Raw genomic sequence first — 16,823 nt, forward strand, 5'->3', positions numbered from 1 at the left:
TGTGTTTACCTCCCAGACTTCACCAGAGTGACAATTCAGGATCTCCTGATAGCCAGTGTGCTGGTCCCCAGATTTAGGAGGACTTTCAATTTTTCCCCCATTCCTCACCCCTGTGTTGTCTCTTACAGATTTTTCCAGCTCTTTTGTGCCCCATGCCCTATGTTTCCCCTTCTATTCAGAGATTACAGTACAGAAGTGTCTATTTTGGGGGGCTCGCACATCTTATCTAATGAAAATCTTAATCTTATGGGTGCCAGAAGCTATTCATGAGTTTATGGACTGTTTTTGATGCTCATTTAAGACTGATAGAGAACAAGGAAATAGTAAAGTTTCCACAAGATGACTGCAAATAAAAGATTTAAGGTACAAAATAAAATGAGCAAAAGCAAAACCTCCAAACAACACACGTTTTAAATTGTGATTAGCATTTTTGACAAACTCAACTTGGGCTTTTAAAAATTTTCCAAATACTCTTAGTAGAGGTTCATGGGCTCAGTTTTATTTCTCTCAATTATGGGTTTTCCTTGTCCCTGCTTTCTGTATATGTGCCATGCTCATCTGAAACCAACCTGAACTCCCTATACAGATAATGTCAAGTTCAGGCCAGGTCAAACCTGAGCTCAGAGAAAAGAGCTGATGTGAGAGACATTGTGGGGAATGTTGTGGCATCTGTGAGCTCACTACATGGTCTAGGCCCTCTAGCATAAGTGAAGGAGACAGACCTGAGTTCTGGCCTGGTCCTGCCACATTACATTAATGATGTAACCTTAGGAGAACCAACCGACCTGTTACAACCTCTGTTTACATCAATCACATTGTTCTGATGGAGTAAATGAGATCAGGTATCTAATGTATCACCATGGTGACTGATAAAAACAAATGTGCACTAAATTTCGGTCATCCTTCTTAATGTAGCAATGCCAATTCCAGAAGAAATGGCTGACCCTCACCTGGGGCCCAGAGGCATCGTATGAATTACGCAGGTGCCCTTCGCCTGGAAGCTGGTGTCTGGGTCTGCTGCATGCACCTTGTTCCTGGCCTGGTTCCTCCTTGCCTGCTCTTTTGCATGTTAACCCCGCCCCTACGTGTGCCTTCCAGCAGCTGGTGGCTTCCTGCCCCCTCCTGACACCTGTGCACAACTTGATCTCTGGCAACCTGTTCTCTGTGCCCACAAGACTCTCAGGTGTGTGTTCTTTGTACTCACCATGGGTTTGGATGGTGAGTGTCTTTTCAAGAAATAGGATATCCTCATTCCCATCCCCTGGTCCTGGCTGCAGCTGGCCTCAGGACAGCGTCCAAGCACTAGATGAAAGCCAGGAGAGGAGCTAGGTGGTGATTCTTTCTTTGTTGAGGCCAACTGGAATAGGATAGTCCTTTCTAATTGTAAGGTGAAAGCAATTTATATCACTTACTTTTAACAACTTTGTTTCTCTCCAATAACCTCTCAGGTCAAGTCAAAAAGATAGCCCCCTTTTAATAATTGCATTAATGTCCTTTCAAGTCATTTCAGTTGGGCTCAACACAATTTGTTTGAATAAATGTTTACTCAGTGTTCATTATGTGTTGGGCATTGTTATGCACACGTGGCTGAGAAGAGGGAGGTAAAGGTTCTATCTAAACAGAATTCATGATCGGGCCTCCCCTGTGGCGCAGCGGTGGAGCCCTGGGCTACAAGGCTGTTCACAGCCTCTGCAGCACCGGTTGGAACCCCAGCTCCTGGCGAGGGTCCAACATGACTCCGCAAGACCTCTCCTGCCGTGCCCGCTGCTCCCCTCAGCAGTGTATTTCGGTCCTTCTGCCTGTTCTGTTCCCCGCTCTGGCTCTGGTGAATTCTCTCACCCTCCCGCACTTCTGACTGTACCCAGTGCTTGTATAAATAAATAAATCTTAAAACAGAATTCATGATCTTCTCGGGAGGGAGATGTTGAGCACCTGAGCAGTAAATACACTGAGCAGGCTCATTTTGGTGAGAGCTTCTAAAACTCCAAAATCAGAGTAGAATGGGTTGTGACTGCTGGTGTGTGTGTGTGTGTGTGTTTGGTTGTGACTGCTGGTGTGTGTGTTTGTGTAGGAGAGGCCTGAATTGTGAGTGGCAGCTGCCCTGTGGAGATGTGGGGAGGGACATCCTAACAGAGGAGAAGTAACTGCAAAGGCCCCACAGCAGCAGAGAACCAGTGTGTTTTCAGGACTGAAAGGAAGCCACTGCGCCGAGTCCTGAGGAAAGAGGAAGTCCAGGGGAAGAGGTAGATAGACATCTTGATTGCACGCAGTGTGCCTCCCCAGGACGCCTACCAGCATCTTTATTGCTCAGCACAGGGGACACTTTTTGGACCCAGTATGTGGGTGCTGAGACCATTCACAGCAAAGGGCATTTCTAGAGTGGACTCCAAGTAAGCAATCCCCCAAACAAGAGTATGCCATTTTCCAAGTATGTGAAATAGATAACTAGTTGAAAAACATTAAAACCAGGAATTTGGGGGAAAGTTTGTTTCTCTCATTTACCTTAAAAGTCATAAAAAGACTTTAAAACCCTGGCAGGGAGAATTGAAGAACTTCCCAGATATCAGTTATCTTATTTCAAATAAAAAGGAAGAAAAATTGGCACAAGTCTTGGGCAAAATTTCTCCTGTACCAAGTCCAGAATCATTACATGCATTTGAAACCATGGTACATCACCCCTGGCCCTCTTTCCATAGCACCCCCTTCCTCAGATTCCTACTGCTCCTGGGCCCGAGCCCTGGCAGAGTCCTGGCGGATCCTGCTCTTCCTAGGGATGCCTTCTCTCTGCAGACACACAGACAGCAGATTTCTCACCCTCCTTCCAAAAACTCCGCTCTATTCTCTTTGCCATGTAACTGGGAACACCTTAGTTGGTATATTTTACATCTTAGTGAGACTGGGGTAAGGAGAGGAGCTAAATGTTCATGGCTTTGATTTTTGCCTTAATAGGTTGAATAACTCCTACCTTCTAAGTTGCCATTGTTCAGTTAATAACAGAATTTCCAGAGCAAAGGGAATCTTTTCTACATCACATGTTCACAGGCAATATGCGATAGATTCTGATTTTGAAACAAAATATTTCTCTTAGATTTGAGAAAATATGTTAAGTCCAAACTTTTCTCTGTCCCTGAACTTCCCATTTATTTCATCTTCCTCAGACAATGGAGAAGGGGTGCTTCCCTGAAAGGGAGTGGAAAAGAGCAGAAGAGAGAATTGAAAGGAATAAAGATTGCGGTGGGCTCTGCTCAAATTCACAGTTCCTTCCCTCTCCCGAGAAACAACAATCATCCAAACTTTCAGAATCAATTGCAAAGACAAAGAATACAGAGTTTGATTGGGCCCAAACCAGATCTGTTGTCATCTCCTGACTCTGCAGGGAAGAGTAGTGCGGGGGTCTCTCGGTGCAGGGCTGCAGGGTCTAGGTTGCCTCAGTTCCCTGAGACCTGAGTATATAACTATTACTGTGGGTAGTACTGTTTTGGGGGGATCCCAGCCCAATCCTCATGCACCAGGAGTGTGATGTTTAACACTTGGAGATGTTCAGAGGGCAAGAGATGCGTGCTTATGTGTACATGACTGTATGCATGTATATGTGTATATGTGTGTGCACATATGTATTGTGTATGAGTGTGTCTGCATATGTATGTATGAATACGTGTCTATGTGTATGTCCCACTAGGTCAAGATCACTCATTGTCTCATTACAGGCATGAGCGTGACGACAGCCCTGGGTTGAACAGAAAAAGGAATGTGCATCAGCCAGTGGGACTCTTGTGTCAGTTTTTTAAAAGATGAGCTGGAAGGTGGACTGTGATGGCCTGTAGGCAACTTCTGGGGAAGTGAGTGATATTACACCCTGCAAGGAGGGGGTGGGGGTGCCTCTGTTTAGTGGTGAAGGAGAAAATATCTCCAAGGATAAGAAACCACACCTCTCCCTTTTTTAAAGATTTATTTATTTATTTATACAAGAACTGGGGTACAGGCCAGATGCGCAGAAGGGTGAGAGGATTCACCAGAGACAGAGTGGGGAACAGAACAGGCAGACTAAAGAAATACACTGCTGAGGGTGGCAGCGGGCGAGACAGGAGAGGTCTGCTGTGTCATCGGGGACCCTCGCCGGCTGGCCAGGTTCGAACCGGCGCTGCAGACAGCTTCACAGCACTGCGCTCAACCTCCTGTGCCACCAGGGGAGGCCCAACGCACCTCTCCTTTTCAAAGAGCTCACTTGGAATATTGATTTCAATGCGTTCTTAGCAGTAATTTCCCATAGGTGGGGGGGCTATGGATGTCATATTTTGACTTCTTTCCTTATTTGTACTTTCCACATGTTTACATGGGAGTCTTTGATCACAAGAGTAAAGCAATGAAAAAGTAATTTCAAGGTTTTTGTCTTTCCTTGGTTTGACCCTGGAGCCTGATGTTCTTGTCTGTAAGAGAAGGTGATGCCATTGAGACGAGACTCACAGCTGCCCAGCCTTTGAACATGGGCACCGGGCACAGTGCCTGCCCAGGGCAGAGACTTGTGTCTCATGACTTCTTGTTGATGTTGGTTGCCCTGGTGACAGTCCTGAGCCATGGAATGAACTGTGTGCCTAGGGATCTATGGGATGGCAGGAAGTTCATGAGGCTGGCTGTGTTGTAAAAGCTTTGTCTTGCCTTTTGAGTGGCTAAGCTTCAGAGGGAGAAGGTAAGGGGATAAAAAAGATTGATTTCTGGGGTTGCAAAAAATAAACAGGGCACCCAGTTAAATTTGAATATCACATAAACAAAGAATATTTTTTGGTAGAAATAAGTCTTATGCAACATTTGGGACATGGCTGTTTCATCAGGAATAAAAATTTAATTGGCCCCCTGTATTTTATTTGACAACCCTCTGTCTCAGCTCCATGTATTTTGTCTAGGCCACGGCTGTCACCTTTGCTAGTAGTGGCTGTGTGAAGACTTGAGTCTGGCTGTTTCCCTGGGATGATGTCGTCCGGGCCCCTGCCTTGAGTCTCATCATAATGGACCGAGGGCAAGGTCAGGCTAGAGTCGGCCTCCCCCACACCCCCCTTTGGGGCCCTCTTTTCTAGACCTGACACCTCTGTAAGCCTTGTTGTGGTACTCTTTTGATTGCTATTGGCTTTAGATGTGGGGAACTTAAAAGCTGGGCTTGCCAGGAGGCGAGGGAGAGGGGGAAACAGTTTGCTAGACAGCTGAGGAGCTGGGGCCCCCTGGGCTAGCGCTCAGTGTTCCCCAGTCACAAAGGTGGAGAGTCTGCTAAGCAAAGTTCAGATCCCTGAGTGGGGAGCCAGGGTCCAATGCTGGCCATCTTTCTTCCTTGGGTCTCTCTTTCCACACCTACCACCAAGACCCACATTGTCAGCTTCTAGTCATTCCTAGTGAGTCCCTTGCTCAGGTCTAGGTTCCAAATGGTTGCTAGAGAGATAATAGGGCCAAAGTTACTACCATTTTCCGGGCCTTTCCAGTAGGTTCTGCTGTCCCCTCACCCCCTTCTCTTGTGTCCCGGCTGCTGTCCTTCTAGCACATTCCCACAGTCAGATTCTTTCATGGCCCGTTGTAGCAACATCCCTGAAATTCCCAAGGGGCCCCTGACCGGCCAGTGTGTTTCCTTTTCTCAAGTGTACGTGGGAACAGGAGCCGTCTGCCGGGATTAACTGTGCACATGACTTCCTAGACTCTCTCAGCACTGCTTCCTGTTGCAAGTCCCCAAGCGCTGAGCCGTGTGGTTCCCACGTGTCCACTGTGGAGGCGTGGCAGAGCCCTGGGCAGGCTCTCCTGGACCGAGCTGCACCCCCTCTCCCCTCCTCAGCAGATACCCAGTTGGAGTATGTGAAGTGACATTATTAGCTCAGCAGAACTGACTCAAAGAGTTCAGGAATTTTGTGATCTGGTTGTTAACCACATCATTATTAAAAATTATATAAACCTTTGAATAAATAAATTATATCAGAAGCAAAGTTAATGAATGGTAATGAACCTAAAACTTACCGCTTTCTAATTATTTTACTACAGCTTACAATTAAGTGCGCTTTTTAAATTACATCTATTGTATCGAACAATACAAGGTGGGGATACTATACTGTAGGCTGGTGTAAGCTGTATGTTTCTTCTCAATTCTGAGTTCAGTGTTACTGTTATATCTGTAGCTTGATATGGGCCATAGCAGGAGTATTTGCACCTTGGAAATCAGCAAGTTTTATTTTTCAGTGGGTGGTTTCCAGCAACTCAGTTTCCAGCCTGGATATGGGTAGAATTTCCTATACCAACAAGCAATTCTCAGCCACCAGCAGGGGATTGAAGCAGAGCAGTGGAAGAGCATGGGCTGGGTATGGTGAGGAGAGCCACTATTTGCCTGGAGATAGCATTGGTTTCCACAGGGAATGGGCTCAATCTTCCAAGATCATTCTCCCCTACCCCCAACTTCAGATGCTGCTTGCAAGTCCTAGACAAGTCCCACAAGGTTACCTGGGCTTTTAACTGACTAGTTACCTATTGGAGGTTCCCAAGACTCCTCCTCAAACTTCAGGTGCCCATCATAAGTACAGATTATTATCTGTGCTTCTGACCAACTGGCTATAAATCAGAAGTTTCTAGACACCTCATAACTTGCTATTAATTTGCTAGAACAGCACACAGACCTCAGGGGATCTGTTTACTCACGGGTTTATTATAAAGGTCACTGAAGGATACCAATCACCCAGGTGGAAAAAGGCATAGGGAAGATATGGGGGGAAGGTGCAGAGCTTCTTTGTCCTGTCCAGATGTGCCATTCTCCTCCAAATCCTCACATTTCCACCAGTCTGGAGGTCCTTCCACTCTGGCTTTGAAGGAGGTTTCATTTCATAAGTAGGAGTGATGAAATCATTAACTATTGAACTCCACTCTAGCTTTTCTCCCATCTCAGGAAATCAGAGGGTGGGACTGAAAAGCATCACCCTCTATTCAGGCTAGTTTCCCTGGCAACCTTCATTAACATAACAATAGACACCTCACTGCTTGAGAAATTCTGCTGGAGCTAGGAGCCAGAGACAGGAATTGTAATTGAGAAACATTTGGTCAATCTGAATATGTGTGTATGTGTGTGTGTGTGTGTGTGTGTGTGTGTGTAATATCCTATAAATAACAATATTGTAGTAATAAATCAAATAAAACAATTCTTTATTTGGATGCTGGGTGTTAGGCATTCACCAGGGCACTGCTGCTTGTATGCTCTTGGTTTATTTCTTGAATTAAAAATGAGTGCAGTCCTGTCATCACACTGCTTAAGCACTGTGTAAGTGGACGCCAGCTTAGCCCACCACATCACTGGTTTAAACTAGAGATGCTCCTCGGCTGCCCCTACTCCTGCAGCTTCTCTGGAGCTTGGCTCTCCTCACTATACCCAGCCCATGCCCCTCTGCTTTTCTGCTCCATTCTCCCAACCCGGGCAAATAATCTGCCCCTCTCCCTGTTGATGGGGTTGATGGGATCCTTGTATTTCTCTGTGAAAGAATTCAACAAAATCTCCTGTCACCCGCCATAGCAAGTTTATTAAGAAAAAGAGACACTTGAAGAGACACAACTGGGCACCAGTCTTAAAGGGCAAGTGCTGCATTTTCAAAGGGCAGGGGTGGCCTTCTATACTGTTCTCTGGTGGAATTTTATCACTTTGTGGATTTTATCAGTTTGGGTTTGGATTGGGTTTCCTTTCTACAACCACTGATAGTCCTCTCTGCCCCCACCTCTGGTTCCTGGACTTGTGAGACTTCTACAGCTGGTTTAACAATGGTTTAATCATTTTTACCCACACCTCTGGTTTCCGGACTTATGAAACTTCCATCCTAAATTTTCTACTCTAAGGTTTCATCTGGCCTGAAAACATTTGGGGAGTTGAGAGAGGGAGGTCAGTCTCCCATAACTGCTTCAGGCTGGAGTGGGGCATAGAGCTCTCCCAATGTAAGGGCCTGGGGTGTGGTCTCTCTAAGGCTGGCCCCTGAGCTGGTGATTGATTGCTCTTGTTAGTTCTGGGAGGAGGTGTAGGCAGAGTCCAAGGGGTGGGTGTTTGTCCCTTTTGGAGGAAGAATTTGAGTTTAATGGCCTCTAAAAGAGAAGAAACAAATTTAACAATGAAACTGAGTGTGCAAGGCCCATAGAAAAGATTCTCTTGAGGGGGGGGGGTGTGGAACAGACTTTTCTCTAAGTCTGGTTTTCTTAGGCAGGATGTTACCTGTTTACTCTGGTTAACTCCTCTGCTAGATAAAAGCATGTTCCCCTGGGGCAGCAGCAAGTAGATAACAGTAGGAGGAGCATCATGGTAGAATTGTTTTCAAGGGACCTATGGGGGAGGGAGTGTAGACAGAAATTAAAGGAAAATAGAAGAATTACTGTGGCAATCCAGCTTAGAGTCTGGAGTGCCCCTCACTTATTTTCTGGATGGCTCTCGCTTGGGCAGTGATCACCCGTCCTCTTTGTTTTTGTTTTTGTTTTTTTTTTTTAGGTTTATTTATTTATTTATACAAGAACTGGGATACAGACCAGATGCGCGGGAGGTGAGAGGATTCACCAGAGACAGAGTGGGGAACAGAACGGGCAGGCTGACTGAAATACACTGCAGACCACCCTGTTTCAAGGGGAGCAGCGGGAGAGACAGGAGAGGTCTGCTTCGCCATGTGGGACCCTCGCCGGCCGGCCGGGATCGAACCGGCGCTGCAGAGCCTATGGACAGCTTCACAGCGCTGCGCTCAACTTGCTTGCGCCACCAGGGGAGGCCCTCTTTATAGTCTTTTTGCAACAGGGTGGTCCCCAGGAAAGGGGGAGGTTCCCTGCCCCACCCAAGGGAGGGTGGAGCTGAGCAGGAAGAGGAGAAGCTGCAGAAGAGACTGAGGAAGGAAGGAGCAGGATGGAGCCAGGAGACCTGGAGGAGGTGCATGGAGCCTAGAGACACGTGAAGAAACTGCGCTTGTCTTTTGGTCGTGGACTGGGTGACACAGATGTGGGTGAGACCCGTGGGGAGGTGACAATGGCAGCTTTTATCTGGATGTTGATTTTGCTCTTTTCCTTCCGGGCTTGTCCCATTGTTTGTGACCCTTTTCTGTGGGTCCCCACTGGAAGATGTTTTAGACTTGTGGCAGGCTTTGGGGCCTTGCTCTGGGCCGACCCCATATGGATGGAGTTTTACCCACGAGGGGATGGGTAACTTTGGGTGCTTCATTTAGAAACTAGACTCTTTGCCTTACCTGTATTGTTTCCTAGTTTTTATTAAAGTTCCTTCCCATTAAAGCGTCATATGTTTTGTGTTGATGCGGCGGATGGCAGAACCCATTTAGAATAGGCAGGTTTGCGGGGTTTGGGCTACCCCTCTCCCTGTCCTATAACATTTTGAGGAGGCATTTTCTCACAAGACCTTTGGGCCACAACATTCCTGTTTGTCAAGTAAAACAGGGAAATTTGTTTTTTTCCAAATTGGAAGGAATTGGACTACCTGTCACTTCTCTCAGGTATTTATTATGTAGTTCTCTTCAGCCTTTAGCTTTTCTTATCCTCATTGTAGTCCCAAATCTTTCTCCCTGCATTCCCCTGATTCTGTTGTTACAGAATTCCCTGAGCATAGTTTAAATATACTCACCCCACCCTCCAGGCTATTTGAACAGCTCCACCACAACTGTTGGAAACAGTGAGAGTGACCTATGACCCATGACTACCAGTGCTGCCTGTGCTTTGAGGACTCCAGAGTCAAAACAGACAGACAGACAGACACACAGAAAGTCAACACTCTGGAATCCCCTGAGTCTATCCATGTGCATGTCTCATTTCATTTCCTTGGAAAAAATTAGTATTCAGGGATATGGTTGAATTTTAGAGCTCGAAGAGAGTCCTGAGCAGTGTGTGAAACCTGTGTTTCTGCTGAGTAAAGAAGACAAGACAGGAAGTCTGAGAAAAGGGCCATTTGTCCATGGCCCTCAGACTCCAGAAGCAGAGTGCTGGGCTTTGGAGGGCATTTTAATCTGGATTCACTTCTCTCATTGTCTGAGTGAACCAGGGCACTCTATGCCTCAATTTCTCCATCTGAAAAATGGGGGAAATATTAGTGTTTGTCACCTTGGATTTTTGTGAGGTTTAAATGAGTTAATATACATAAAACTCTTAGAAGAGTGCCTGGCTAATCATTCTGTCAGTAAGAGAGCGAAAACCACTGACATAGCCTAAAAGCCTTTATTTTATACATGAGAAAAACAGAGCTCAGAACCAGTCTCAGCTAGTTAGCAGCAAGAGTCAGGATGAAGTTCCTTTCTGCTCAGGATTTCTCAACCAATGCTGTTAATTCTCTTCTTTGCCCTGAAGAGGCTGCTGAAGTAATGAGGTCATGATATCCACAACATGTGACGCCCTTGTGCCTTTGTTAGGATTCACAGTTTGTCTTTAAGGCGTCAAGAATGATCTCTGAGTAAACATGGCAGAGCCCATCTAACCATTTTCTGCTCATGGAAGTGGAAGTTCCTAGATCTTTCGGCCTTGACTGAGACCTCATGGCTGGTAATGGTCACGACAGCCCTGCCCCACATGGCCTCTTCCCATGGCTGCTGGGAAGGGTGGCACTTGGGGTACACTGCTGGCTGGACCTCTGACATTCAGCCTGACCATGCGCTGGGTGGCTTTTGAGTCAGGTGGGCCATGAGAGTCATCTGAACAGCACCATGTCCTTGGGTCCATTGTGGGTCCCCTGTGTGTTCTCTTTGTCTGTGTGTGTTCCCTCAGTGTGTCCCAATCAGCTGGAGAGAAGCTGGCAGTGAGCATTTCCTTAGACACAAGGGGTGCCTAGAGACACCCTGGACTCCTCCTGCATATTCTGGATGCTTGCTAGAGGTAAGGCTCACACTGGGTATTTTCTGGGGGCCACCCTCCTAACTCAGGCCACACTCTCTGTGGGTTGCTGCTACAGCCTCCTTACCGGAAGGGAAGCAGATGGCTCTGAAACCACAGGGCCCTGGGCGTGGCCCCCAGCTCTGCACTCTACTTTTATGTGTGTGTCTTGGCTTCCTTGTCTGTAAAGTCATGGGTCATATATACCAAAAGTTTGCTGTGAGGATTAAATGAAGTGACTGTTGAAAGTATCACAGGACCATAACTGATGTGTGGCAGATATGAATTAATGTCAGTTCCTGCCCTGTCTTTCTTTCCTAGTACATGCTAAGGTATGCAGCTGGAGGAACTATGAATGTGAAAAAAAAATGATTTGTTACCTGCTACCCCCATCTTTGAGATTTGCATGCTTTGCAGGATGAGGTGGTTGGAGGTGAGTGGGGGTGATGGAGGTGGTTGGGAGACAGAGGCCTGAGTGATTGAGTGGTGATGGGCAGCTTGAGGGGAGATTCTTACATAGTTTGGGAGGAGCCGTGGTTGCCCTTAGACCCTGTGAAATCCCCACTCATCAGTATCACTCAGTGAGAGCTAAGTTTGAATACCCGTCGCAGGCACACCGGAGTCTCCATCTCCAACTTGGGGTGATGGTCACTGGCAGCATGGAGTTGTGGGAGATGGACACACCCGCCTCCTAATGTTGGTAATGCCATGTGGGGTGTTGATCTGTGTGTGTGCCAGAGAACTTAGTTCCTAGTAGGGCAAAGGGGCATACAATTAAGACATAATATATAGTTGACCTTTGAAAAACATGGTTTTGGACTTTGGTTTTTTTTTTTAGATTTATTTATTTATTTATACAAGCACTGGGTACAGTCAGAAGTGCGAGAAGTACGGGAGGGTGATAGAATTCACCAGAGCCAGAGGGGAGCAGCAGGGGAGCAGCAGGCGGCAGGAGAGGTCTGTGCGCCAGGTGGGACCCTCCTCTGGTGGCCGGGGAGCAGCCGGGGATCGAACCGGCGCTGCAGAGGCTGCAGGCAGCTTCACAACCCAGCGCTCAACCGCTGCGCCACCGGGGAGGCCCGGTTTTGGACTTTGAAAGTTCATTTATATGTAGATTTTTGTTAATAGATATACTGGACTTTTTTTTGCAGATTACCAATGTTTGAAGTGTTATATATGTAAATGTGAATTCTTTTATCACCTTGTCTTTTATTTTTGATATCTAGTGCTAGTAGTACACATATTGTCCATATATCTTGTATCATATTAGATAGTACTGATAAGATAAGCTTCCCTTCCAGTGGGTCCAGACCCATTTCTCCCTAGTCTCATTCCTGTCAGCTCCTGTACTTTGCTGGGCAGGACCACTACCTCCCATGGTGGTCCTGGAGAGAAAGTTCTCTTGTGCCAGCCCTTGCAGCTGTGAGCTAGGGAACACTGCCCAGGAGTCTTCCACTGTGATGCAGGGTGCTCCCCAGCCCCTCTGAGACACCATCATTTGCAATAATATCTTTGAAGTTCAATAACATGACTTTTAAAGGAAGTGCTGATTTATACTTCTTTTCATTCATTCATTGGTGTGGAGGGCTCTTCACCATGTTATTAAAAAAAAAAAAAGTGCTAACAGTGGTACTGACAGATGAAAGGATACGTTTTGTCAGTTTAGGGGGAGGGTTGCAGCAGGGTTTTGCTTACCACAAGATGCCATTTCCCCCTGACACTGTGGTTAGGGCAGGTTTTATCAAAATGATTCTAAAATGTGAATGCTGGTTCTGAGAAGATGCCAAGGTGTAGTTGGCCTGATGAAAAGTGGACACTTACCCGATGGCCCAGGTTCTCTGCGTGGGGATGGATCCTGGAACTGTATGGCTGGGAGGGACTATTCATTACGCAAACTCAGACCCCCTGAGTGCCTCCTCAGGATGATATAAATCATCTCAATCATGGGGTGACACTCAGCTGCCCAGGTCTCCCCTTGACAGCTTTTTCTTGACAACCTGCTGCTCCAGTTCTCAAAGGTTCTCTTCAGAAGCCCTTTTCCCTCTTCAGCTTCACATACACCCCATCTCTCACCATCTCCTTTTGTCTTTGCCCTTTTCTTCTTCTCTTCCTCATACCCCAACCCCACATCACCACTTTCACCCCACCCCAGGCTCAGCATCCTAAACCATATTGCTGGCTCTTCCAGTTCCTCTGTTCCTCAGCACTGTTAACAAGACACCCTGGCCTTAGCCTAAATTTGCACAAATGACTCACACAGCAAGAAATTTGGGGTGCCGCCAGGTGCTTGGCCAGCTAGCCGGAGCTGGTGAAGCATGGGCAGCCACCTCCACAAGTGGTGCCATTCACCCCGAAGAATTTCTCATGACTCATTGTTGTCTATGGAAAGTTTTACTGGAAAGATGCAAATGAAGATGAATGTATTAAATGAAGAGAAACAACTAAACCTCAATGGTCTGTAGCATGTTCCACAGTAACTAAGAAAGGTTCAGAGTTGGAGAGTATTTTTGGAGAGTAGGGGGAAGGTGCAGGGTAAGGGTGACCCCAAGCAGGCCCCAAGTCATAGCTGAGGCCTGGGAGGCAATTAGAGCAAGTTAGGGCAGTTTACTGCCCACGGTGGTGGAGGGTCTGTAAGCTGAGTGACTTGCAGGTCCACAGCTAACCTGGTGGGCAGGTGCCGAAGCAGCAGAAGTGAGGAATCTGGTGTGCAACCCTCCAGGTGTGCGACAGGCAGGGGTGGGTGGTGATGGTCACATGCTTCACCCATTTGGGGTGAGACTTGGAGACCACTGGGACATCCTAAATAACTGGCATTCTGATTGAGGAGGGGGCACGCAGTCTAAAGATGGAGATCTTGGCAACCAAAGAGAATGAGTAAGGCTGCCATCTAAACTAATATATGATCCTATTTTGCATGACTTTGAATCATGAGAGTTGCAACTTTTAAAATAATGCAAAACTTCTCTGATTGCAAAATGAAGATCTCATAATTTCACAGCGGTGGGGGTCAGTGTAGGGAATACTAGTGGACTGTTTTCTGTTTTGAGGCTGGGTAGGTAAAGACCTCTGACGTCCTATTTTTTAGAAATCTCATTGCTCATGTTCTTTCCTTACTCTTGTGCTTTTGGTGATTGTTGTGCAGTTGTTCTAACTTTTGCTGCCTGTAATCTTTACAACAAATCATTTATTCTAAAACAAGATCATCCAGTTTTCACCAAAGAATTATTCTGGTGTAGTAAGCAATACACCCATCATCAGTGACTTTGAGATGAAAGATCTGCTACTTTTAGAACAATCCTCCGAATATTATTGGAGCTTACACTGAAAATAAATGCACCATTGAAGATGCACAAGTAGTCCTGCTCTCTATCTTTCAGATAAGGTGAGGGGAAGCCACCTGAACATCACAGGGTTTCAGAAGCCTGCCTCTCATCTAGAATATCCCACTTGCATCCTTGGAGTACAGCCTCCCAAGGTGGACCATTTCCTGCCAGCTGCAACTGGATTAACAGCACATGGGCAGTAGCCTGGGAGAACAGAGTGCACATGGCCGCTCTTATAAGAGGGGCTGAGGACCTCATGTCCATACCTCTGGTCATAGCTGTACCCACTGGATGAGCCCAGGAAATGACTGTGTCTAAATGACTACCCTGCTGACTGTGGGCACTGGTGGGGCATGGGATTTGGAGATGGGGGATGGTGTTCGACTTTTTAACCTATGTGCTTCTGTTGCTTCTGAAGACCTATAATGATTATATACTTGCAGTGTTAAATACAGATAACTAAGAAATGTGTAGGAAGAGAGGCTGAGTTCTGCTGTGGAATTAGGGCTTATTTAGAAAGCAAGAAAGAGGCCTGTGGAAAATCTCATAAAAGGTGGTCAAGCATCTCCTTGTGCCCACTCCCACCTGCAGTACAGCCATGTGGACAAAGGCAGTTCCTGCCTCCCTGGTCCTGCCCCATGTGTCCGAGCACACAGTGGTGCTCCAAGAGTCCTGCTGCTCGCTCCATGGGGAGAGGGAGAGGTACTGGATATCTTAGTCAGCTACCACTGTTCTAAGCAACACTATTGGCCGGGTGGGTGAAACAGAGGTTGCTGATTTCCCACAGTTCTGCAGACTAGAAGTCCAAGATTAAGGAGGCAACAGGCTCAGAGTCTGGATGGGCTCTTGTTCTGTTTTGCAAATGGCTGACTTCTTGCTGAGTCCTCAGTGATGGAGAGGATATGAGCTCTGGTGCCTTCTTTTTCTGAGAAGGACGCTAATTCCAACATGGGGGCTCCACCCTCACAACCTTATCTAAGCCTAATTATCTCCCAGAGGCCCCACCGTCAGAAATCGCTGAGGGCTAGGGATTTAACATATCAATCTTGGGGAGGATATAAATCTTCAGTCCATATATAAAGAAGAGTTTAGGATCTTTTAATGGGGTAAATGCTCCTTAGGAAAATCCGCCCCTACCCCCATAGGAGGCTGCCCTGGGCTGTGTGCCCACGCCGTCTTACTGCCCCACAAGAGTAGGACAGGGCAGCGGTGTCTATCTTGTTCCCCTGCATGGCGCTCAGCTTGTGTGGTCCCTGGCCTGATTTTTTGCAGATACTCAGAGAGATGGGGCAGCCAGGGCCTTCAGGGGGCAGGAGGAGAGAGGGGTGAGGATGAGATCCCCAACTTTGTTCTGATGAGAGGCCCCTGGTAATGACCACTGGCTGGGAATGTGGGATTTCTGTATCCTTGTCACTGGAAGGGTCTAAGAAAGAGGAGGATATTGAAGTTATTGGAAATTGGCATGTCAGGCCTTTACTGGGCATAAGCCTGGAAGGGCAAGCAGTCTTCAGACCTGCCCCCTCACTGTGAGAGCACAGGGTTGCCATGTTATGAAAAAGAAAGCTAGGGCATGTCTTGAGGTTTCAAAATGTACCATAAGCTCTCATTCTGCTGGGGTGGTAGGGAGTTAACCTAACTCCAGAATGGCACCCCCTGCTCCACCATGCTCTCAGCTACGACTTTGCTGGCTTTCCCTCTAGAGATGGTGCCACCACAGTGACAAGGAAGGGCTGAGCTTGCCAGCTGGGGACCAAAGGCACATAGTTAATAGCACTTCCTGACTCTGTTCAGCCCTTTATGAGATGATGCTATTCACAGCCCAGCCTAAGTCCAATCATGGCCCAATCTCTTTGGAAGTGACTTTGTGTGTGGCATTTTGAAGCTCAGAGAAAGCGAAGTAGTGGTGCTTCAACTCACTGTAGCTTTGTGGGCTACTTCAAAATGCTTGGGCTCCCAGCTCCTGTTGATTCACATGGGTGTGTGTAATTAGCACCCCGGTTTAGGGTCCCAGCTTTGCTATTTACTAGCTTTGCGGCCAGGGGCCAGTTGATTAACCAACCCGAGCTGAGCATTTCTGTTGCACAAGCATTGCAGAAAAGTGGAGTCCTGGTAAATTTGCTGTCTGTATATGTGGCCCACAAGTCTTCACTCATTGGGATGGTAGACTCTGTTAAGGGTTGCCGTGTAATGGAGATTATTCATAGTCTTTTTGTTTTTTGCAAACGATATTACAAAACAGAGCTTACCCCGAAACTGAAAAGAGTAATTCTGTGTAAGTGTGTGAACCTGTTTTTACGGGTCTTAGCTCTTGTCTGTGGGCAGTTTGCAAGCATTCCCCCACCTCTCCCCCATGCATTTATGAAGATACCTCCTACAAGGTGCTATTAAAATAAAAACTTACTCATATGCTTAGTCAATGCTGAGCAGCATTTCTTTCACATGCGCCCTGTGAATGAGTTCTGAAGTAACAGTCCTAGAAAATGAAACTGCTCAAAAAGAATATGAAAATGATTTGAACAGATGCCAGAAAATACTTTGAGCGTGTGTGGGGAGGGCAGGGGAGTGGGCGGGCAGAGAAGTATAGCAAATCATGGGAATGTTCAAGACCTCTAGGTTCTGATGGCAAATGAACAATCTCAAGAACTGATGTGGGAATAA

General features: G+C 46.8%; 1 long non-coding RNA gene across 1 annotated transcript; it reads left to right on the forward strand.

The window, feature by feature from the left end:
• The first annotated feature begins 10,743 nt into the window (after positions 1-10,743).
• On the forward strand, positions 10,744-14,387 carry LOC119259905 (uncharacterized). Its single transcript, XR_005128600.2, has 3 exons — positions 10,744-10,845; positions 11,164-11,275; positions 14,220-14,387. It is a non-coding gene; the product is annotated as an uncharacterized LOC119259905 (long non-coding RNA).
• The last annotated feature ends 2,436 nt before the right edge of the window (positions 14,388-16,823 follow it).

The sequence above is a fragment of the Talpa occidentalis genome, unplaced genomic scaffold (assembly GCF_014898055.3).
Source record: "Talpa occidentalis isolate TD23 unplaced genomic scaffold, MPIMG_talOcc4v2.1 talOcc4.5, whole genome shotgun sequence".
In the NCBI taxonomy this organism is placed as follows: Eukaryota; Metazoa; Chordata; class Mammalia; order Eulipotyphla; family Talpidae; genus Talpa; species Talpa occidentalis.